The sequence below is a fragment of the Protopterus annectens genome, chromosome 4.part0 (assembly GCF_019279795.1).
Source record: "Protopterus annectens isolate FY-2018-M chromosome 4.part0, PAN1.0, whole genome shotgun sequence".
NCBI lineage: Eukaryota > Metazoa > Chordata > Ceratodontiformes > Protopteridae > Protopterus > Protopterus annectens.
In genome coordinates, this window is record NC_056733.1 from 99,650,021 (window position 1) to 99,674,872 (window position 24,852).

The 24,852-nt window shown below is 37.1% G+C and overlaps 1 pseudogene; it reads left to right on the top strand.

Annotated features, from left to right (window-relative positions):
• Positions 1-24,852, top strand: part of LOC122800218 — a 70,961-nt pseudogene that overhangs the window by 1,930 nt on the left and 44,179 nt on the right.

Sequence of the window (24,852 nt, forward strand, 5' to 3'; positions counted from 1 at the left end):
CTGAAGGGAAGAGAAGAGAAGAGATGACAAGAGAAGGGAAGAGAAGGGAAGATAAGAGAAGAGAAGAGAAAGGAAGGGAAGGGAAGGGAAGAGAAGAGAAGAGAAGAGATGACAAGAGAAGGGAAGAGAAGAGAAGAGAAGAGGAGGGAAGGGAAGGAAGGAGAAGAGAAGAGAAGAGATAACAAGAGAAGGGAAGAGAAGAGAAGAGAAGAGAAGGGAAGGGAAGAGAAGAGTAGAGAAGAGACTGGAAGAGAAGAGACGAGAAGGGAAGAGAAATGAAGAGAAGGGAAGACAAGAGAAGGGAAGAGAAGAGAAGAGAAAGGAAGGGAAGAGAAGAGAAGGGAAGAGATGACAAGAGAAGAGAAGGGAAGAGAAGAGATGACAAGAGAAGGGAAGAGAAGAGAAGAGAATGGAAGAGAACAGAAGAGAAGGGAAAGGAAAGAGAGAAGAAGAGAAGGAAGAAGAGAAGAGAAGAGAAGGGAAGAGAAGAGAAGGGAAGAGAAAAGAAGAGAAGAGACAAGAAGGGAAGAGAAGAGAAGAGAGGGGAAGACAACAGAAGAGAAAGGAAGAGAAGAGATGGGAAGGGAAGGGAAGAGAAGAGGAGAGAAGAGAAGAGATGACAAGAGAAGAGAATGGAAGGGAAGAGAAGAGAAGTAAAATTCAACCCAGTTAGTCTCATTACAGTGATTGGAAAAGTTGTTAAACATTCAACTAGAAGTTTGCTACACAGCTTTCAGGAAAAGAATATTCTAAATGTAAATGAATAAAACATCTAAATGGAAAATGTAATGCCCCAAAACACATTTCCTTGATAGTTAAAATTTGTGCAGTACATGGACTTGTCTGTGTTCATCCCCATATTGAAAGCCTTTGCTCTCTCATAGCCTTTCTACTTAAATGTTTTAACTTTGAGTTCATCTAACCTCTGCCCAGCTGCATGGTATCCACTGCTTCCAACTATGAAGGCATATCCACAAGGGGCACAGGGTGCACTGACTTTCCTTAGCTTTCCTTAACAACCAGCCTCTTTGTGAAAACCGGCAAAGGAGCATGATGGCAGCCATGCATTACAACTCTTATATCATTATATTAATCTTGCAGTACATCTAGTCTATCCTGGTGTTAACTGTGCACTACATTTATTATATCATACTGTCTATGGTTGTGCTAATCCTATACAACACCTGTTCTACCATGGTGTTAGTCCTGTGTTACACCTATTCTTTCTTGGTGTTAGTCCTGCCCTTCACCTATTCTATCATGGTGTTTGCCCTTTACTACAGCCATTCTGTCATGGTGTCTGTTCTTTACTACACCCACTCTGTCATGGTGTTAGTCCTGCACTGACCATAGTCTATCATGGTGTTAGTCCAGCATTGCCCCTACTCTGTCATAATGTAAGTCCTGCACTGCCCTTATTCTGTTATGGTGTTAGTCCTGCACTGCCCCTACTGTGTCATGGTGTTAGTCCTGCACTGGCCCTACTCTGTTATGGTGTTAGTCCAGCACTGCCCCTACTTTGTCATGGTGTTAGCTGCACTACCCCTACTGTATTATGGCATTAGTCCTGTACTGCCCCTACACTGTTATGGTATTAGTCCAGCACTGACCAAAGTCTTTCAGGGTGTTAGTCCTGCGCTGCCCCTACTCTGTCATGGTGTTAATCCTGCACTGCCCCTACTCTGTCATGGTGTTAGTCCTGCGCTGACCGTACTCTGTCATGGTGTTAGTCCTACACTACACCCATTCTACAAGTTCCTATAGTACTACTGGTCACCCAGCTCCGTTATGTAAAGTTCCTCAGCTATATCCATTCTGCAAGTTCTTACATGTAAGTAGTCACCCTACTACATTAAATACAGTTCCCCAAATGCACCCATTCTACAAGTTCCTATAATGTTATTTCTGAATATTATTTCTGTAACACACAGTTCTCCAATGAAACCCATTCTAAAAGTTCCTAAAATGTAACTAGTCACCAAAATTCATTATGCATAGTTCCCCAACTACAGAAATTCTACAAGTTCCTACTGTGTAAATAGCCATCCAGCTACATTAAGCAGTTCTCTAATACCAATCATTCTGTGAGTTCCTGCATTGTACCTAATCATCTAACTACATTGCATACAGTTCTTCAACAGCCATTCTGTGGGTTTCTATAGAGTAACTGGTCATCCATCTGCATTACATACCGTTCCCTAAATGCACATTTCATCCATGAGCTTATACATTCAGGAACTGGTGTGCATCTGAATTCTGCATCAGTAATATCTGCTTAACAAATAGCCTTAACTATTTGTAAACCCCATATAAAGGAAATAATTAAGGATGTTTTAGAGCCCATTGGGTACAGGAACAGCCCACTGAGTACAGGCAGAGGTGTATCATTGTTTCACCTCAGAAAGGCCACATAATAAAAAAAAAATAACTTCTTCAAGTGGGTTACCAACATAATAAATGAAAAGTGAATTGTAAATGCTACCTACTCCTCATTTTATAAAGGTATTTGAGATAGCCCTAAACAGAAAAATAATATGTAAGTTAGACAATGATGCAGTTAATCCCAGGCTATTATCTAAGGCAAACAGTTATCATGAGGGCAGGATACAGAGGGGAGGAGGGAATATAATTCCAAGGTGGGTGGAAGCATAGAGAACTGGACCTCACAGGTATACTGTGTGGGTCTGGCAGCAAAGGTAGAGAGTCTCCTTGAAGTTGAAGGCCTCATACCTCCCCATAATGCTCATTCCAGAGTATTTTTATACATGGAAAATTGGTCTTTATTTGATTAGTTTATTGTTAATAATAGCTATTTTAATTTGGTCATCTTAATTGGAATATTACTTTTTGTTCTTCTGTTTCATCCAGTCAAAATCCATTAAACAAAAGTTCTGTTTTCTAGAAAACAGAATCTGAGTTTTAAGAAAAAAAATACAGGTGGGTGGATAACTTGACACCCAGAAATGAAAAAAAGGTTGAGATACAAGGTGCAGTCAATAAATAGTCCAAGAAAGCATTAGTTAGCCTTGCTTCATGGTCCAGAGGGATAAAGCCCTTACTGCACCCAGATAAGCCTGGTTCAGCTAGTGACATGGGTGCTGGAGGGACCATATATGGGGGTGATGGGATTGAGGAATAAATGTTGTTGCACCAATCATGGGAGAGAGATGCTGCCTAAACTCACTGCAATGCTGTCTCACAAATCCTGGGGGGAGAAACACTGCCTAGTCTCACTGCAATGCTATCTCACTAATCTTGGTGAAGAGACACTAACTAGGCTCACTGCAATGTTATCAAACTAATCCTATGGGAGAGACACTGCGTAGGCTCACTGTAATGCTGTCTCACCAGTCCTGGGGTAGAGACACTGCCTAGACTCATTGCAATACTGTCTCATCAGTCCTGGGCAGTACTGTCTCACCATTCCTGGGGTAGAGACACTGCCTAGGCTCACTACAATGCTGTGTCACCAAACCTGGGGAGAGACATTGATTAGGCTCACTGCAATGCTGTGTTACTAATCTTGGTGAAGAGACACTGCCTAGGCTCACTGCAATGTGGTCTCACTAATCCTGGGGGGAGGGGACACTGCCTAGGTTCACTGCAGTGCTGTCTCACCATTCCTGGGGGAGAGATACTGCCTAGGGTCACTGCAATGCTGTCTCCCCAGTCCTGTAGGATAGACACCACCTAGGCTCATTGCAATGCTGTGTCACTAATCTTGGTGAAGAGACACTGCCTAGGTTCACTGCAATGCTGTCTCACCAATCCTTTGGGAGAGACACTGCCAAGGCGCACCTCAATAGCAGCATTAAGAACCAGTTGTTATCTGCACTGCAAGCTGTGTACTGCTTGGTAGAGAGGCTGCTCATTTAAGAAAGCACACCTGCATCTCCCACATTCAGAAGTTGTGGAGCTCATAAGGGTGCCAGGGGGAGTGAGAGGGAGTTATAGTACAAGCTCAGACAGCAGTATGATGCTGCAACAGTGTCCTCAATCATCTCACTGGCCTTGGACATGGGTTGTGTTGAGCCTGGAGAGGCTGATCAATGAGGAGAGGAGCTGGTGGCAACTGATGGTCAATGCTGAGGGTAGGGGCAGCCCAAAAATCACTAGTTAAAGAGATGGTCATGATGTGTTACTCCTAGTACATATCTTATGCAGATAAATGAAAATGATTGCATTTGAGTAAAAAAATTGAGTGAAGATATCACAACGTGAACTGAGATACTAAACATAACAATAATGGGAGGCATTTAAGCATTATATCAGTGGAGTCTCAGTTTAAAATGGTACAAAGAAAGCATGAGGATTCTATGATGTAGAGAGAGATATTTAGTGCTTCTATATGCAGACAGCTGCTGAGACATCCCATGTTGCTACTACTGAAAAATTAGGCAAATTTAATTTAACCCCCTGCATCATCTGCTGGATTAAAGATTGGCTGTCCAACAGATCCCAAGTTATGAAAGTTGTTGGTACCCTCTCTGAGCATAAAATTGTAGCTAGTGAGATATCATAGGGATCGCTGCTGGGCTCTCTCCTGTTCAGCATTTGTTTTTCAGACATCTAAACCCATATCCCAGAAATGTGGTTCACCATGTTTGTTGATGACTACAAGCTGTGAGCTGTTATTAGTTTATCCACTAATATTAGACAGCTTGAACAAGGCCTGGAATATGCACATACCTGGTGTACTAAAAACAGTCTCAAACAGATGCAGCATTGCAGTTTTTGTCAAAAAAAAAAAAACTGCTCCCACCTGCTATGTTATAAGTTGTATTCATCTTCAAACATATATTGGCATAGTAGACCTGGGTACTTTAGTGGGCAGACGTCTCTCTTACTCGATCATCATGTTTCTACTATTATCAGGAAATCCTTCTATGTGTCCCAGTTAATTTCCAAGAGAAAAACTTCAAGAAGTTATCTTATTACTGTACTCTTTTCTTACCAGACCCATCATAAAGTACAATTCCCTTCTTTGCTATGTACAAATCCAAGCACATTGCCGAGCTGGGAAGGCACCAGTGATTTTTAACCATGAAAAATAAATGTCTAAATCCCTCAACTCTTTCACTAGAATAGCACAACTCGTGTTATTCTCAGTAGTGTACTGACTGCTCCTAACAGACACATGCCTTGTTTTTTGGCCATGAAAGACCCAGTTTTATTTATTCACCCATTTATTCACAAAACCAGAGACTCTGAGACTCTACAAACACTCAAACTAGAGGACTTAAATCTACACCAACAGATAAACAAGACTCATAGGTGCGGTAATTTTCTAGCTTAATGCCTTTCCAGCCTATGGAATAAATGAAGACAAGAGGTCAATCAAAATACTACCTTGACTACCTTTAAAACTAGTGCTGAAGATTTGAGTGCCAGACAGAAAATTACACCATGGTTATTTACAGTCCTCCACAATTTGGGAGGAGAACAATATTAAGTGCTTATAAAGGTTGGCAAGGGCTTTTAACTCTGTCCACTGAAAGCTGTATTTGGCCAAATATCTTATGGTTCCTGTGACTGCTTAGCTAGTATTGTTCCTATATTAGTTAATGCCATATCCCAAAAGTAATGAAATCATTTCCACTTCGTAATCAGTGCAGTATTTAGGGGATAATATTAAAACTGGAGTGGGTTTAGGAGGTACAGGCACACCCCCTACCCCTGGCATATTATTTCATTCATAGGTACTGTATCTGCCTATCAGACCAGATACCAGCTTTGGTGCTCTGGTATGATACAGGAATTTAACATTTTTGCTTGATTTTTTTTTTCAGTTCTCCCTTATTTGATTCTGAATAAAAACACACATTTCACATTATCATCTGCATTATTTTGTAAAAGAGCAGTAGGAAACACTGCATATAAACTCTAAAGGTATAAGTGTTAGATATAATATCTGACTTTGACAGTTCACTACAGACCAGTGGCATACCTAGCATATTTGACACCTGGGGAATATATTTTTTAACACACCCACCCTCGCTTACCCACAGAGATTTTTTTCTAACACCTCCTCCTCTATGACAATTGTTTTAGTAATAATCATGAAATGAAACAAAATGGCCAGCAAGGAGCAAACTAGGAACAGTGATCAAATCCCCAAAAGACTCAGCCATCCTACAGAAAGGCTTGTCCCATCAACCACACAGCTAGCCACCCTCTCCCAAGAAAAAAACATAAATATTTTAATTTATTTCACAGAAATGCACACTAGCCAGCCCTTAATACCAGTCTTAAGCTGAGCAAATGAAGAAGATAAATTCCCATAGCACAGCTAGTCACACCCCCACCGAAAAAATTAAATTTCACACAAATGCACACTACCCAGCCTTTAAAATAATATAAAAAAGATAAAGTTACTGACAGCCTCTCAAAAGCATAAATATTCAGATTTATTCACATTAATGTACATCAAAGATGGAATTTAAACTGAGCAAGTGAAAAGGGCAAGTTACATTCATCTGCAGTACAGCTGGCCACCCCCACCAAAAAAAAAAATATTCCAATTTATTAACATAGATATAATGGCAGAATTTAAGCTGAGCAAGTGAAAAAGTATGTTACTTTAATCCACAGCCCAGCTGCCCCCCCCACCCCACCAAAACAAAAAGAGGGCAGCAAAGTACAATGAAAAAACATAAATGTCCAACTTCAAAATATTTAAACTAATGCATACACACACACATGCACACACACACACACACACACACACACACACACACACACACACACACACACACACACATGCACACACACACACATACACACACACACACACACACACACACACACACTTACGCGCACACACGCACACACCCATTGTAGCCAAACTTTAAAATATTTAAGCAAATGCAAACACACTCACACTAGCCAAGCCAAAAGCCACCATTCACTGTCCTCACTCTCTCCAAAAATAAGAAAGAAAATCTAGTTGTATTCACATTAAAAAATGCTTGCCTTTATTCCTGTCCCTATTATTGCCTGTAGTCCACAATGTCCTGGTTGATTCACTTGCTGTGATTAATCAAGTTCTCCAGGTTCAGTTAAACAAAAAAAAATAACATTTCTGCTGCAAACTCTGTACTGTATTGTAGTACCATACAATTAGAAGGCTGCTGTTAATTTTAAAAATAACCGTGATTCTCTCCAGTCTAGACTGTAGTTCCTTCTGAGTTTCCTCCAATTCTGCACCACTTTTCACACATGGACACATGAATGAATGCAAGAGGAGAAGTGTTTACTTCAGAGCCAGATCATGGTCAAATGAGGCTATAGGCAGGGTAATGCATCAGGATCCCCCATACACACACAGTATCCTCTACCCAACAGCCATTCAAGTGTTGCATTGCTTGGTTATTTCTCACCACTTACCATTACCACTGTTCAAACCTCTCAGTCTACATACTATTTTCTTCTTTACGTCTATAATTATTACAGATATTTGGATTTAATGATGATGTTCTAATTACATCAGCAGGATCTAATTCTTCTATGCAGTCTTTATTTGATAAAATGATGAATTTTAAAAGTATTTCTGGTTTAATATTCAATGAAGAAAAAACTAAAATACTACCTATATATACACGAAAAAATACTCTCATTAGTGATTTTACTAAATATGTACCCAACTCAGGTCAGATAACTTATTTAGGTATAATACTATCTAAAGATATTAAATCTATTATATATAATAACTATAATACCTGTTTTCTTAATATACAAAATCTTTTTAATACCTGGAATAATGTTTTTTACTATGGAGGAGAGACTTAACAATTATTAAAATGATAATATTCCCCAAGATTTTATACTTAATACAATCAATAATACTTTCACCTACAAAAATAACTATCAAGAAACTGAATACACTAATGTTAAATTTCTTATGGGCACCTAATAGACCTAGGATTGCATTAAAGAAACATACTAATAGCTGGTCTCAAGGGGGTATTTCTTTTCCAGACTTTAATTTATATATTATCTCTTCTATTATAAAAGTTATTACTTTATTAATAGATCGGTCATATGTCAAAATGGAAAGATTATTGGGAGCTAATTAGTATGCACTTCATGAAAATCTCCTTAACACATAAAAATATGATTATAAATAACTCCATGTTGTGGTTGCTAAAGGAATTTTGTACTTCACCTATTACACCTAAACATATGGTCTGTTACCCATTAAATATTATTATTAGTTATCGTAACTTTATATTCATGCACCCTAAGTATAGGGAATGGAATTTTATTGTATTCCTATAATTTATACTCAGGGTATGCTTATGTCATCTACTTCTGAAGGAGCTCATTTAGCTATAGATAATAATCTAAAGTACTGGTATCAGCTGATATCTGATAATAAAGTTAAAATCTAGATTTCTTAAAACAAGAATTTGATCTAAGAGAAACTTGCTGGTTAGAGGTTCAGATCTTTAGACAACATCTCATTGATAGAATAGATCTAATGTCTATAACAGTTAAAGAATCTATTCCAAAACTGATTGATTACTTGATAATAAATTTACAGCATAAAGTTTCTGATAAAGGTAAACTTTCATATATACATAAAATTATCAGACAAGAAACTTTTTACAATGTAGATTCATACTGGAATTATTTCACCTCTATTAATGGGGACCCACCAACTCAACAAGATAAACAATATATATTGGAATCTGCTTATAGAACTACATCTTCCATTGTCTGGAGACTTTATACATGGAAATTTTACATAGATCTTTTTATACACCTTTGATGATGAATAAAATTAATAATAAAGATAATCTATGTAAGAGATGTAATGTAGAAATTAATGCTGACTGGGCTCATATGTTTTATGACTGTATGAAGTTGAAAGAATACTGGAAGTCAATTAATGAATTTTTGCAGGCTCTTTTACAGATAATTTCATTATTTCTAAGTCTCTTATATTATTCAACACACCTGTAACTCAATGTGTTAAAAGATTAAGCTTCCCTTGTTATGGTCTATCCTAGCAGTGGCTAGGAAAATAATAACTAGAAATTGGATTTCAGATACACCTCCTTCGTTCAATGAATTTAAAAATGTTATGAATATAATGTGTCATATGGAAATAAGCACAATTAGAATGAGAACAACTAGAAAAACATCACATTTTATTGTATGGGATAATTTACAAAATTTGTTAAAAAATTCTAATTTCAATAGCACAGTATTTTAGTTTAATTAATTGATCTGATTGTAGTGGATGTCTTTGTAAATACTTTAGTTGTTTTGTTGAATATTATAATAATACCTATTTTTAATTATTTGTATAAAATTGTTATGATATTTCTCTTATATGTTAAAACAATAAACTTGTTTAAAAAAAAAAAAAAAAAAAAAAAACTTTTATTTCAAAATTTGTAGCACAAATGCTAATAGACATTTGCTAAAAAACAGTCTTACAATGAAATCAGACTTAGCATTAACAGTAAACTTCTCTGCCATTGAAACAAACATTCACTGAAATAGCATTGAAGCCCACATTCAAAGAAAATTCATCTTACCAGAGGTGGCCCCTTGCACACATTTTAGAACCATGCATACATGCATGTGTTCTTTGAGTCACTTTTCTGATTGTATTAAATAGTATAATACAGCAACAGCTGTTAGAGTGTTTTAAATATGTAGTTTTAAACATTTGTCCAGTAAGCAATGAAAAAAATGTATGACCCAATAATGACAAAACTGTCAATTTCAGAACATTTCAACCACAAAAGGCCACTCAGACTTCTATCATTATAATTCTCCAATATCAGTCAATATGCACGGTCTCTGCAAAAGTAAGTTATCTGAATAATTCCACATTACTGATCTGTAACTAATGAAGAGGTTGCTGCTAGCAAACAACTTTATATTTCAAAGTTTCATCTACAAATTCAGTGCCTAATGCTCTTGAACAATAAATTGCCTATGCTATATTAAAAAAAGTGATTAGTTGGTAATATTGCAATAGGGAATGGATGGTAAACCAACAACAGGTTCATAGTTAGTAGGTATCTCATTTAAAGGAGGACATACTCAGGACTGCCGCACCTCCAACCCCTCCCCTTAATGTACAACACAGTATCAGCAATCCAAGTACCTCCTGTGTGAGTAGAACCCACAGCCTTCTGCATCAAAATCAGATGTGCTACCTGTTGTGCTATGACTATTTACAAAGGAAGTGAGTTGCACATTGAATAGAGACTTAGCATGAGCAAAAGTAAAGTTCTGTTCCCTTGAAGCTCACATTTTCTTGAAAATGCACTGAAGCTCACAGTTCCTTGAAAATGTACCAAAGCTCAGTTTGGGAGCTGGTGTAGAGGATTCAGGCTCTTGTTTCTTGCAATCACAGTGCAGGGTTTGAACCTGAGGAAATTAACTAATTTGGGTACTTTTCCATTATCGGGGCAACAGTTGTAATGCACTAGCATGGGCATGCACTGATTGCATTTAAAAAAATCAAGAAAAACTCATCATATTCTATCAACTTCTTTATTTAATAGTACTGATATTTTAAAAAGTAAATTAGCAATCAACCAATGACCAAGATATGGGACAAATAAGAAAACAGCCAAGTATAAAAATCACAAGTTCAGTCCCAGCAAGGCAGCAAAAAATAAAACTTACAAATGGAAATAAAAATAAAGTTTAATCACACAAGGTAAGCACTTTCATGGTTGGTAACCACTTTATCAGACAAGAGCATATTAATACAATACAGTTTAAAAAGCAATAATAGCCAATGAAAAACGCTGCTTAATTAATGAATAAAAAACAATTACAGCATTTAAAGTGCTAGTATCTAATAAACACTAAAGAATCTCTAGTTCAAAAAATCCAAGTAGGAAGCATAATATGCACAATCATAACATTAAAAATACTCATATGATATTAGTGTTTAAGTGGTCTCTGTTTTAAAAATGGTTTCAGTGAAACCATGTAATTAATCCCGGGGTGGGTGTCATTCTTGAAAAATAAAATCCATTTCTGTTCGCATGCTTCTGTCTTATATTTCAAGACACCACCCCTATTCCCTTCTGATACTACTTCTAAAACAAAAAACTTAAAATAATGATCTCCCCCTACTTCAATTACATGTCTAGCTAAAGCACTAGTACTCTTGCAATTCTTGATGACACGTAGATGTTCTAAAATCCTGTCCCTGAAGGGATGATTCATTTTCCCAGTATAGTAGGTATCACATGCTTCACACTTAGAGTGCTACACAATATTCTTAGTACTGCAGTTCACATAAAAGGGAAACACAACAGAGCAATGAAGTGTTGGATGCACAAATCGAGACACACTAAAAATATGTTTGCATGCCTCACTGTGTCTACATGAATAGCTACCAAACTTCTGGGACTCCAATGTCAAGCTACTTTCTTTCCTGTAGCACAGTTGCTGTTTAACTGTCCTACTCTATGTGTCGCATGTGATGCATACTATATTGGGCAAACAAACCGTCCCTCTGAACTCTGCATAAAGTAGAAGCATACGATAGATAAATAAATGTAAAGTGTGCAACATAATGACATAAAACAATGCAACACAGCATTACAGAGTTACCAGCAAACGATAAAATGAAAACAGCTGTTGCTTACCGGGCATGTTACCCGAGGCCATACCTTTCACATTATTTGCTTGAGATTTTGGCTCAAAAATGCCAAAATCATGGGCTTTTTTAAAATATTTCTCTAAATGATTAAAAATTTAAAAAACAAGAGGCGCTTCATCAACACATATTTTATGACCCCAGCGAAGTATGAAACTCATAACTGACTGAAATCAACAATGGTTTATGATGCAAACTTCTCTCTGTCATGAAACATAAGGGACAATTTAAAAAATACTACTATGATTTACTTGAAACTTTTTATAGAAAAATAAATTTACATTACCATGCATTTCTAAACAACGAGAAGCATGATTACTGTTAGGATGCGAACATTTCTTATACTTTTACTTTCTTCCCAATGCAGAGCCTACCCGCTGTTTTTGCTCTGTCACTTAGTAAGCAATTATTCCAGGTGGTAGAACAGCTTGGTGGTTCTGCATGTAGATGGCACTGACTGAAAGTAATCACATCAGAGGTCAAAATAAAGTATGATATTTTAAATATGACTCTATTTTGCTTAACAGAACAGCAAGGTATTAATTAATATAGCAATAACCCACGCCTGGGTGTAGGTAATTCTGGATTTACCCACGGTTGGCGTGGTTTGGTCATGAGGCCGAAGCCCGAGTGACCAAACAAAGCCAACCGTGGGTAAATCCAGCATTATCCACACCCAGAAGTGGGTTATTGCTATTATACAATGACATTATTTAAGAAAAAAAAAATAATTAATTTTCTTAAATAATGGCATTGTATAATGCCTCCTTGCTGCCCATCCGCAGCTGTCTGGTATTCTATGGCAGTTCTGATGTACTGCGCATGTGTATGCCTACGCAGTACATCAGAGATGTGGGCAAAAGCAACGGAGAAAGCAAGATCTCCATTGCTTTTTACAAACTGTTTCGCTATGTTAAATGGGTTTAACATAGCGAGACAGCTTTAAAAAAGCAACGGAGCAAGCCGTTGCTTTTTTTATAGCTGTCTCGCTATGTTAAACCTATTTAACATAGCGAAACAGTTTGTAAAAAGCAATGGAGAAAGCAAGATCTCTGTTGCTTTTTACAAACTGTCTCGCTATGTTAAACTCATTTAACAAAGCGAGACAGCATTAAAAAAAGCAATGGAGAATGTCCGTTGCTTTTTTTAATGCTGTCTCACTATGTTAAACGAGTTTAACATAGCAAGACAGTGTGAAGCAATGGAGATCTTGTGTTCTCCATTGCTGTAAAAAAAAAAAAAAAAGAGTTATAGTAATGGAAAAAGTCCGGGCGACCGGACCTTTTTCCATTACTATAATTCTGATTTACAATGTGCACGCTGACCAATCAGCGTGCACGTTTTTTGAATATTAATGGGGGGTCGTTGTATAATATGCATTTTATAAACAGTAAGAAGTATGGAACTGCAACACTTGGCCACATCCTGTGATTTACCTTGAATCAAACAGGGCAAATCAACGAGGAGGGCTGCTCTGTTCAAGAAGACTATTTGTGCAGGTATCTCTCAATGATCACTGTTAAGGGGTAATTTGTGTTTTGTTATCATCCCAAAACAGAGCCAGTAAGCTGTTTTACCTTGCTCATTTTAAGCAATTAGTACAGTGCTTAAAATAAAGGTTGCCCCGATAATGGGAAAGTACCCTAATTTGCAATCCCTAACTAGGGCATTGCACATACCTTTATAGCAGCAGACACTACCTTAATCCAGTGCTAGTCCTTGGCATGGAATGTGGAAACACTCCTTAGCTGAGGTAGCAGCAGACACACTATCCAATCCCTATGGAGTTAGAGAAGTAGCAGTGGCATGTGTTGTATTAAAATTCCATGTGTGGAATAAGTAGGCAATAGGGTGCATGTGTCATTGCACACAGGGACTCACATACACAGAGGACATTCTTAAAGAGAAGGCCCTTCCTTAAAGGATCCAGCTCTGGATTACTGCATCCAGAGTGGACTGCCCCTTCACCCCCACATTAGTACTCCTCTGGTCAAAAGTTTTTTAATTTAGTTGCAGAGCTTATTGATCTAGGTGTTGCATCACAAAGGGTTGTTTTTTTTAATTTGGCATTGTATTTGTGGAGAAGGTGGGCAGATGCTTAAAAGCAGAAATTTAGGTGGGAGGCATACCTCTCAACTGTACAGTTTTGCACAGAATGTCCAGATTTTTTACTCATATTTTTGGTCCATTTTTCATAAAATTGTGGTTTTCTGGCAAATTAGTGGCAACTCATTAAAGAAGTCAGAAAATTAAGACATACATTTGAGTTTCAGACTTCATACCTTTTAGAAAATTTATGGTAATATAAAATCTGTTATTCTATCAACTTTCTAAGTTTGCAAGAGCAATATTTAAAAATGGTCCCTAGTTTTGGGCCTTTTTCCCACTTTTACTTGTAGCCTTGTCCAGATTTCTTGGTCTAAGAATTCGAGAGGTATGGTGGGAGGAGAAATCAATAGTATAAGTAGCCTTTTTAGCTGTTGGATCCTCCAGGGAAGTAAGCCCTTAAAACTCCTTATGTCATTAGGTAGCACTAGGCACTTAAACCTGTGGAAGTCCCAAAAGAAACTAGAATTTGAGTTTATAATGAGACTATTACATGCAGTTGATGGCATAATTTGATCTGGTACCATGATAGGTAACAGTAGGAGGGAAACATACAGGTGCTATATTTATAAGAACTAGATCAAATAAATTAAACCTTTAGTATGGGGGAGTACTATTTGTCGAAGAGAGTTTTTGTTGATGAAGTTCAGGAAACATTGTATATATTTGTTGCTTACATGTATGCCATTTTACTGATGGGTAATTAAAATCTCCCAGACTGTGTTCAGTTCAGTAGTTAGTGTCTGTAAGAATGCATGACTTCTGTGCTGACCCTCTGTTCTCTCCTGTTGCTTCCCTTTCATATTTACTACTAAAATTAATTCACATTTATTTTTCTCCTCTGTTAATTTGTTTGTGTCTTTTGGCTTTTCCCGGTTAGGGGTCGCCACAGCAGAACTCCGGTCCGCTAATGATTGGTAGTTGATTTTTACGTGCCAAGTTACCAGCTCTGACGCACAACCTTCAACAAAGGTATGCCCATTCATGCATGTCTCCATGCAGATGACGTTCTAGCTGAGAATCGAACCGGACTGCGTCTTACTGTGAGGCGACAATGCTACCACAGCACCACCACTGCAGATTTTCTCCTCTTTTAATAATATCTGCATATTGGTTCAATTGTCTATGGGATTATCTACCTTTTGTGATTACTCTATGTTTGTGAATTTGTTCTATTTATTTACTTTTTTTTGTGAATTTCTTCATCCAATGGTCTGCTGTGATCAGTGTGCAACCTTGGCAAACAACCTATATAAATAAATAAGTTGGGCAGTGGGGGCATGTATAGTTTGCATATTTAGTAGTGATGTGATAGGTGGATTTGCATATAGATCCCAGTATATGCAGGAGCTGTAGGTTGTGATCCTGTTTAATTATTTTCAGGGTGATGGGGTTGCAAATAAGTATAGATATCCCTCACTAAGATGTTAACCACTAGCAAGGAAGGGAATAAAGAGGTACATGAATTAAGCATGAGTATTGAGTGGGTGTTGCCACTTGCATTGGTACCACATTTCTGTTGCGCTCTGCAATAGTGAATGCTTTGTAGGGTCATCAAGGCTTCTATATGAGGAAACGTTTTATTCAGGCTTCTAATATTGAGCAGTGCTATATTGACATCGGTTTGAAAAAAATGCAGCTGTATTAGACATCCTTTTCTACAACAGGGGTAGTGAGTGTCCTATGATTCAAGTTGGTATTGTTTTAAAACCAGGGTTTATTACATCAAAGTAATACCATTTTGAATGCTGTTTTTTCTATTTTTAATAAGAATGCAAAGTGATCTATGACACATTTCTTAAGGTCTATGTTAATAACTTGTATGCCAGTATCAAGAGTAATCATTCCTGAGCAATTAGGTTTCCCTGTTTATGTTTTGTTATTCCTAGAGAAAGTGTTCACTACCCTTAAGGCTGCAAAACTATATTTTATCTGTACTAAGTTACATTCTTTTTCTGTTACTTTATTTATAGATGAAAGAAGCATGCAGAACAGACCACCAGCAAAATCCAAGTTTATTTAAGCACTTTTCATCAGGTTTCAGACTTCATCAGAATCCTGATTTTGATGAAGTCTGAAACTTGACGAAAAGCGCTTAAATAAACTTGGATTTTGCTGGTGGTCTCTTCTGCATGCTTCTTTCATCTATTTGCTGCTTTTGAGTGGTTTTACTTTGTTTATTTCTTAACTATATATATATGTATATATATATATATATGTATATATATATATATATATATATATATATATATTGCTATATCTATAAATATATCTATATCTATAGTTAGATAAATATTTTTGTGTGTATGAGTATGTATGTGTATGTATGTATCTAGTAAAATGTCATTTAGTCGATTCATGTGTGGCTGACTGTGCAATCATTAAACAAATTACTTTGAGTTGTGATATGTCAAGCACATGGAGGTGTAGAAAAAGTCTTGTCCATCTGTAAAGCCCATGGGAGCGCCATTGTGGTTCTGCTCTCATATTGGAATCACTTGAACTGGTTGATTAAAAAGGTAGTTGTCTATTGCAAAGATCAATTTAAGCTGATATATGTATGTTTGTACTTGTTACCTTAATAAAAAATGCTGTAAGGTATCAATGAAGGCTGTCCTCCTTGTTCACGTTCACGTACACAAATCCAAACACTTCTTAGTGATAATCCAAAATATGATGGCCAGGTTACATCCAAATAGATTTTATTGCATAACAAACAAAATAAAACAGATTTAGCGTTTTCAACTCCTAATGCAGAGACTTCATCAGAATCATCTGCTTTACCATTCTTTCATCATTTAAATAATGCTGAGGTTCATTCCATTGGCTAATCAATTAATAAGACACTTTTAACCCCTAAAAATCCGATAAGTTATAATGTATAAATAAATCATGTTACTATTAGTATTTGCAGTATAAACAACTAAGTATACTATTAAATAAATAAATGCAGATCAATAATAAATTAATAACTTATTTAACACACAATAGAAAATAGAAAATAGAAAATAGAAACACCCTACCAAAATCCTGAATATACTGACTTATATAACACTTCCTCTTCTTCTTTTGGCTGCTCCCATTAGGGGTTGCCACAGCAGATCAACTTTTGCCATTTCTTCCTGTCCTCTGCATCTTGCTCTGTTACACCAACCACCTGCATGTCCTCTCTCACCACATCCATAAACCTTATCTTAGGCCTTCCTCTTTTCCTGTTATCTGGCAGCTTCATCCTTAGCATCTTTTCCCTATATACTCTGCATCCCTCCTCAGCACATGTCCAAACCAATGTAATCTTGCCTCTATGGCATTGTCTCCAAACCTTCCAACCTGGATTCACCCTCTAATATACGTATTCCTGATCCTGTCCATCCTCATCACACCCAGTGCAAATCTTAACATCTTCAACTCTGCCACGTCAAGCTCTGACTCCTGCCTTTTTGTCAATGCCACTGTCTCCAACCCCTATAACATAGCTGGTCCCACTACCCTCTTGTAGACCTTCCCTTTCATTCTTACTGGTACTCATCTGTCACAAATCACTCCTGACACTCTTCTCCACCTACTCCATCCTGCCTGCACTCTTTTCTTCACCTCTCTTCCACACTCACCATTACTCTGAACTGTTGCTCCCAAATATTTAAACTTATCCACCTTGGCCACCTCTACTCCCTGCATCCTCACCATTCCTCTATCTTCCCTCTCATTCACACACACATATTCTGTCTTAGTCCTGCTGACCTTTATTCCTCTTCTCTCTAGAGCATATCTCCACCTCTCCAGGGTCTCCTCCACCTGTTCCCTACTCTCACTACAGATCACAATGTCATCTGCAAACATCATAGTCCACGGGGACTCCTGTCTGATCTTGTCTGTCAACCTGTCCATCACCATTGCAAATAAGAAAGGGCTCAGAGCTGATCCTTGATGTAATCCCACCTCCACCTTAAACGCATCCATCACTCCCACAGCAGACCTCACCGCTGTCACACTACCCTCGTACATATCCTGTACCACTCTTACATACTTCTCTGACACTCCCGACTTCTTCATACAATACCACAACTCCTCTCTAGGCACCCTGTCATATGCTTTCTCTAAATCTACAAAGACACAATGCAACTCCTTCTGACCTTCTCTCTACTTCTTCATCAACACTCTCAGAGCAAACATCGCATCTGTAGTGCTCTTTCCTGGCATGAAACCATAATGCTGATCACTGATTTATATAACACTAAGCGAGTAAAATTGGAACTAATAAAACACAGGTTGACTTTTTTTCCTATAACAGTTAATCAAAAACTGTGCATGTAATGTTAAAGTACCTATATATATATATATATATATATATATATATATATATATATATATATATATATAATTTGTACAAAAGTTACTACAGTGTATTATATTTCATCTTCTAAAAATCATATTCTAAAATCACACAATGTGTATCAATAAATTAATAAAAATACATTAATAAAATACAAATTATTACCGCATATTGGTCTCAATCACATCATTGACTACTTATTAAATTAATACATTTATTATAAATATCAATATATTAAAATCTATATAATAAAATTTTGTGCAATTGAACAAAGTATCCATTCCAATATAGGTCATACATATTATATACTATTATATATAGTATATACTATATATACTATTATATATAGTATATATAAAAATATTAAATTGAGTAATGGCTACTCCTGGTGTTGTAAGCAACAATAATCCTAATGTACATGTAATCATTGATTAATTTAATATTTTTATATATGCTATATATAATAGTATATAATATGTATGACCTATATTGGAATGGATACTTTGTTCAATTGCACAAAAATTTATTATATAGATTTTAATATATTGATATTCATAATAAATTTATTAATTTAATAAGTAGTCAATGATGTGATTGAGACCAATATGCGGTAATAATTTGTATTTTATTAATGTATTTTTATTAACTTATTGATACACATTGTGTGATTTTAGAATATGATTTTTAGAAGATGAAATATAATACACTGTAGTAACTTTTGTACAAATGAGATATATATATATATATATATATATATATATATATATATATATATATATATATATATATAGGTACTTTAACATTACATGCACAGTTTTTGATTCACTGTTATAGGAAAAAAGTCAACCTGTGTTTTATTAGTTCCAATTTTACTCGCTTAGTGTTATATAAGTCAGTATATTAAGGATTTTGGTAGGATGTTTCTATTTTCTATTTTCTATTGTGTGTTAAATAATTTATTAGTTTATTATTGATCTGCATTTGTTTATTTAATAGTATACTTAGTTGTTTATACTGCAAATACTAATAGTGACATGATTTATTTATACATTATAACTTACCATATTTTTACAGGTTAAAAGTGTCTTATTAATTGATTAGCCAATGGAATGAACCTCAGCATTATTTAAATGATAAAAGAATGGTAAAGCAGATGATTCTGATGAAGTCACTGCATTAGGAGATGAAAGAGCTAAATCTGTTTTATTTTGTTTGTTTTGCAATAAAATCTATTTGGATGTAACCTGGCCATCGTATTTTGGATTATCACTAAGAAGTGTTTGGATTTGTGTACGTGAACGTGAACAAGAAAGACAGCCGTCAGTGATACCTTACAGCGTTTTTTATTAAGGTGTTTGTTGGCGACTGATTTTGTGATTATATGTTTGTACTTTACTGAAAAGAAATATACTGAAACTTATAATACCGAATGTACAATGTTGAAATGCCAAAATTCTGAAATCATAATACTTACTTGTCTATATGTTATAGCAAGCTGGAAGTGCCATGCCCTGCCCCCCACACTAATCCCATGTTAGCACATATTTCTGAGTTTCACTAACAGTGGAGAGATATTGTTTGTTGACTGGATGGTTATTGGTGCAGTGTATCTCTGTAAAATTCCAACATTTTACATTTCAGTGTTTTACATTCAGTATTATAACTTTCAGTATACCACAATTCAACAGGTTATGATGTAATCATAAATAGCTAGAGGTGATATATTATGTAGATAAATATATATATATATGCATGTACAACATGACATTTTGTTAAAACTGAAAAAATAAAATTAAATAACTAAATAAATAAATAAATCTTTTTGTGAAAGTACTATACCCATTTAACCTGTTATGTGGAGTCTTCACCTTCATTCCTTCCCTTCCTTAGTGTGACAACCTGTATGGTTGCACAATACAGGGAAAGGAACAAACTTGGGGTAAAAAAAACAATGATTTTTATTTGAATAGAATCAGGTGATCCCAATAATATTTCTGTGTACATACACCACACACACACACACACACACACACACACACACACGCACACAGTTACTCTTCAAAATATCTAAAACTCATAACATCTAAATTCAAAACATCTAGACCACAACATCTACTACTCATAACATCAAATTTCATAACATCGAAAATGTATAATATGGAATAGTGTATTATGAAATGTGTAAATCTCATAGTTTAATCTGTTTTTCTTGTGGTATCAGTATGAGATGTTATAGTTTTTATTTATATCGTTTTTATTTATATAGTGTAGGAATTTATACTATTTATATAGTGTTTATTTTGCCACTCTGTATGTGTTTTTTAGGCCATACAGGTAAGTGATATAGACATTATGTGTACATTCTTTATGGTAATCACAATGCAGTGGGGTTAGGAAATTAACTTTTCCCCACTGCAGTTTGATCTCGGAGTTGGTATATTTAATTTATGGGGGGGGGCAGGGGGGCTTGCCCCCCTGCAAAAATGTAGTGAAAAGTGTGTTTGTTAGTTTGGTGTTGTTATAGGTGGAGGGGATGTTATTTTCATCAGATTTGTAGTGTTCAATGTTGTGATGCAAAGTTTCGATGTTATGAGATTCGATGTTATGGGTTTTAGATGTTCTGGGTTTTACATGTTCTGGTCTCGATGTTTTGAATTTAGAGGTTATGAGTTTTAGATGTTTTGAAGTGTAACACATACACACACACACACACACACACACACACACACACACACACACACACAAACACACACACACACACATACACACACACTCTCTCTCCTTCTACTGTGTTGATGTGCTCTGTTTCCATACAGACTTCCAAATTATGTCCTGGAAGTGTACCTCTGCAGATGTATTGATCTACACTTTTAGTAAACAGCTACCTTTGAAGTATAACTGTCTCATAGTTGCTTTAACACTTATTTATATTGTGTATCACATCTATATACAAACTGGATAGCAGCTGCAATTGTCTCTGAACCAGGAGTTTGCTCTTCCCTGTATTTTTAAAGTATTGAAGCTACGCAAATCTGTTTACAAACAGAACCATAACCTACATATTATATTACCTAGCTTTTGCTGAAACTGTGATGTCCCTCCTCTGGACCAATAATCAAAGAGCCACACTCCTCACCACTGACACTGGTGAGGGATGATCACTTGGAACAAAAATAGATACACACAGTATTTTCAGATGCAACTCTCTGTACCAAGCACAATTTCCCTTAAGAGCACACTGGGAGCACACCCAGTCTTGGGAATGGACTTCCTCTCCAGGGCCCAAATAAGACTCCTGCCTGACACAGCTATAGAATTAAGTCCTTAGTGGGTGTTCCAAGTGGGTCTATATCAGCATATCGAATGCTGACAATATCGAATTTGATATTGTTGCATCGAGAATGCCGAAAGGGCAGAACATTGAATGGGTAAACAGAAATTTCCGTAAGGGGAGATTTCTATTTACCTCAATGTAGTGCGGTCTCGGAGTTGGTATATTTAAGTATCAGGGGGTGTGGGGGTGCATTTCCCCAAGTGGGGGTGCATGGGGGCTTGCCCCCTATCTACACACTTTAGTATTTTTTTGGGGGGGTATTTTTTTATCGGCATTCGAAAATGTAATAGGTCGATCATTTCAGTTTGACATTTAGTGATTCAACCTATTATGTTTTCAAAATGCTGATATAGACCCATTCCAAGCCAAGTGCTCCACCACCATCTCTGTGAAATCAGAGCTCTCAGTATCCCTGTTCAATGTAGTGGACACACACAATCATTTGGAGCTTTGGTTTTCACACACATGACACACACACACACACACACACACACACACACACACCTGGGAAAGGCTGGCACAGCTTTACTAGATCTGCCACATCCACCCAGACAATAAGGTAGATACACTGCCAGCAGAACAGCCACAAAGCCAGCTACTCTAAGGCTCTTAACAAGGTATCCAATTATGCTGAATTAAATTAATATTAATACAAATTGAAGTTTTTCACCAAGGCAGCAAGACTTTCAAGAGTGGCCACAGTGCCACCACATAAATATAAGTACTCTCAAAGGTTAAAATATTCTCTAAACGACCAGCAACAATGAAAAGTTTAAATATATTTAGTAATAAGTAATAAAATAACATGAAAATACTGAATATCTATTTACAATAAACACCAGAGTTTCAATTCACAGGAATTATTAAAAGTAAGACAGATGGATAGATTCACACAAACAAAGAAAAACAATACCTAACTAATCTCACTATATTTTCTAAACTAATTAAAGAATTTCTGTTCCCTAGTTAAGTTACTTACTACAGCAAGGCAAAATGATGTGGATGACTTGTCTTGTCAGTTCCAATGACAGAGTGCTGACCATTGAGTGACATCTGTTACTAATATCTAAATATCACTTCAGTCCTGGGTATAGAATGACATCACATCTGGTCACCTGACTCTGGATCCCACACTAAACCCTGTACTAGAAACTTGAGTCAGCATCTTGCACACGTGTGTCAAAATACACATATACATAGAGCTTTCCTAAGATGTGTTACAGCATCTTGAAGCTGTAAAACAATTTTAACACTTCCACTCTTCCTACACAGCTACAAAACCAGGCCTCTCACAGACATCTCATCTCTCGCTACAGCCAGAACTGTAAGATACAATATTTATGGCCTTAACCAGCTAAGTTAATTTCAGACTATTTTTCAAAGTTAGCTGATCAGAGATTAACCTCTTCTCTTCCAGTATTCTCTATTACAATATATTTATTTCAACAGTTACAATACAGCCTGACATACAGGTGTATTTCTTTTCTGTCCAGCAGGACTCAGTGATGGTACATTTTTCTAACACAACCAACTTTACAAATACATTTTCAACACAATCACCTGTACAAATTAGTTTGATATACAAATGGCATATAATTCTTTACAAAACTCCAGATGGCTATCCTGGCATATGTTACACATGTACTGCCCTACTTTCTCTGGCATAGCTGGCACAACCTCACATCATTGCATCTCTCCCTCCTTTGAAGATTCAAGCTAGTTTCTCAAGTGACCCGGGAGAAACATTGTTTGAGAGGAATGAACCCGTCTGGGAATACATTAACCCATAACATGTCTTGAGAACCAATCTGCATTGGCATTGCTGACCTTACTGTGGTGCTGCACTGTCATGGCATATGCCTGCAACCCTAGGCTCCAGCTTAGTAACTTGGCTCAATGTAGCCATAGATCCCCATCAGACTCCTCTTGACACCTACTGCAAGTAATCAGCACCAGGACCTCCCTGTTATGGTAATGTTTCATCATATTGACATGGTACAGTTTGTGCCCCTGCCTCCTGCCTAGCAGGTTTACCATGTAGTTAACATCACTGACCTTCTTTACCACTTCAAAGGGTCTGTCTCAAGCTACTTGCAGCTTGTGTCTGACAGGAATGAGCACCATAAGCCACTGTCCCACAGCATACTGTCGGGCTCGAGCATTCCTGTCATACCAGACCTTTTTCTGCTGTTGGGCTCCTGTCAGGTTCTCCTGGGCCAAACCCATGAGCTTCCTAAGCCTTGTCCTGAGGTTTAGAACATATGCCACAACAGACTGCATGTGGGATTTAGACTCACCATCCCAACCATCAAAAATCAAATCAAAATAGCCCCTCACCCTATGCATGTACAGCAATTCAAAGGGTGAAAAACCTATGGATTCCTGGGGTACCTGTCTGTATGCAAACAGCAGATGGTGCAAATATTTGTCACACTCTCTCTTAAACTGGTTTGCAGATGCCCTTAGCATGGTCTTTAGTGTAGAGTTTAACATCTTCACAAGACCATTAGTGTAGGTGTGGTAGGGGTGATCTTTAGGTGTTTCACCCCACAGTGCTCCCACAGACAAGACAGCAGTTCTGGCATGAAATTGGCACCTCTGTCAGACAGTATTTGTCTTAGGAAACCTACCAGACTGAAAATCTCTAGCAAGCATTTGCCAACTTATCCATCTTGATGGAGGACAGAACCACAGCCTCAGGGTGTCTAGTAGCATAATCTACTATGACCAGGATATTCTTCTTTCCTGAGGAACTTGGAATACTCAGAGGCCCCTCAATATCCATAGCTACCTTCTGAAATGGCTTCTCAATCACAGGCAAAGGCATCAAAAGAGCATTAAATGTGTCTCTTGCCTTGCCTACTTTTCGTCACTGCTCACAGGTCCTGCACTACCCTGTTATATCCCTTGAAATCTCAGGGCAATAAAAGTTCTGCATAATATGTATCTTAGTTCACTTTATGCCCATATGCTCTGCAAAAAGAATGCCATCATCTATGGCTAGAAGTGCCAGATGGTAGGCTCTGGGCACTACCAACTGCTGTATTACCTCACCCTCTTGCACACCCTCAGGAGACCACTCTCTACACAGTAACCCTGTGTTCCAGTATACAGATTTCCCTTTTCCTTAAAACTCAGCTGCCTCCTTAGAAACCTCCCTTAAGCCTCATAATGTAGGGTCTGAGAGCTGAGCCTGTCTCAGCTCTACCTTTGTGACCCTTCCCAGATCCCCTTTCACAGGAAGTGCAGTATCTTCTGATAGTGGTGCCTCACTATCAGCCTGGGTACTACCACTCACCTCTGCCCTTGCAGTCACCCTATCCAAGGGACCATCAGTACCTACCATCAGTTGTGGCTCATCTTCAGGCTCACTTCTATAGGGTAGATCTCTCCCTGAAATAGCCATGTCCCCAGTCAAGGCTTCAGATGTGAGGTCTGTCT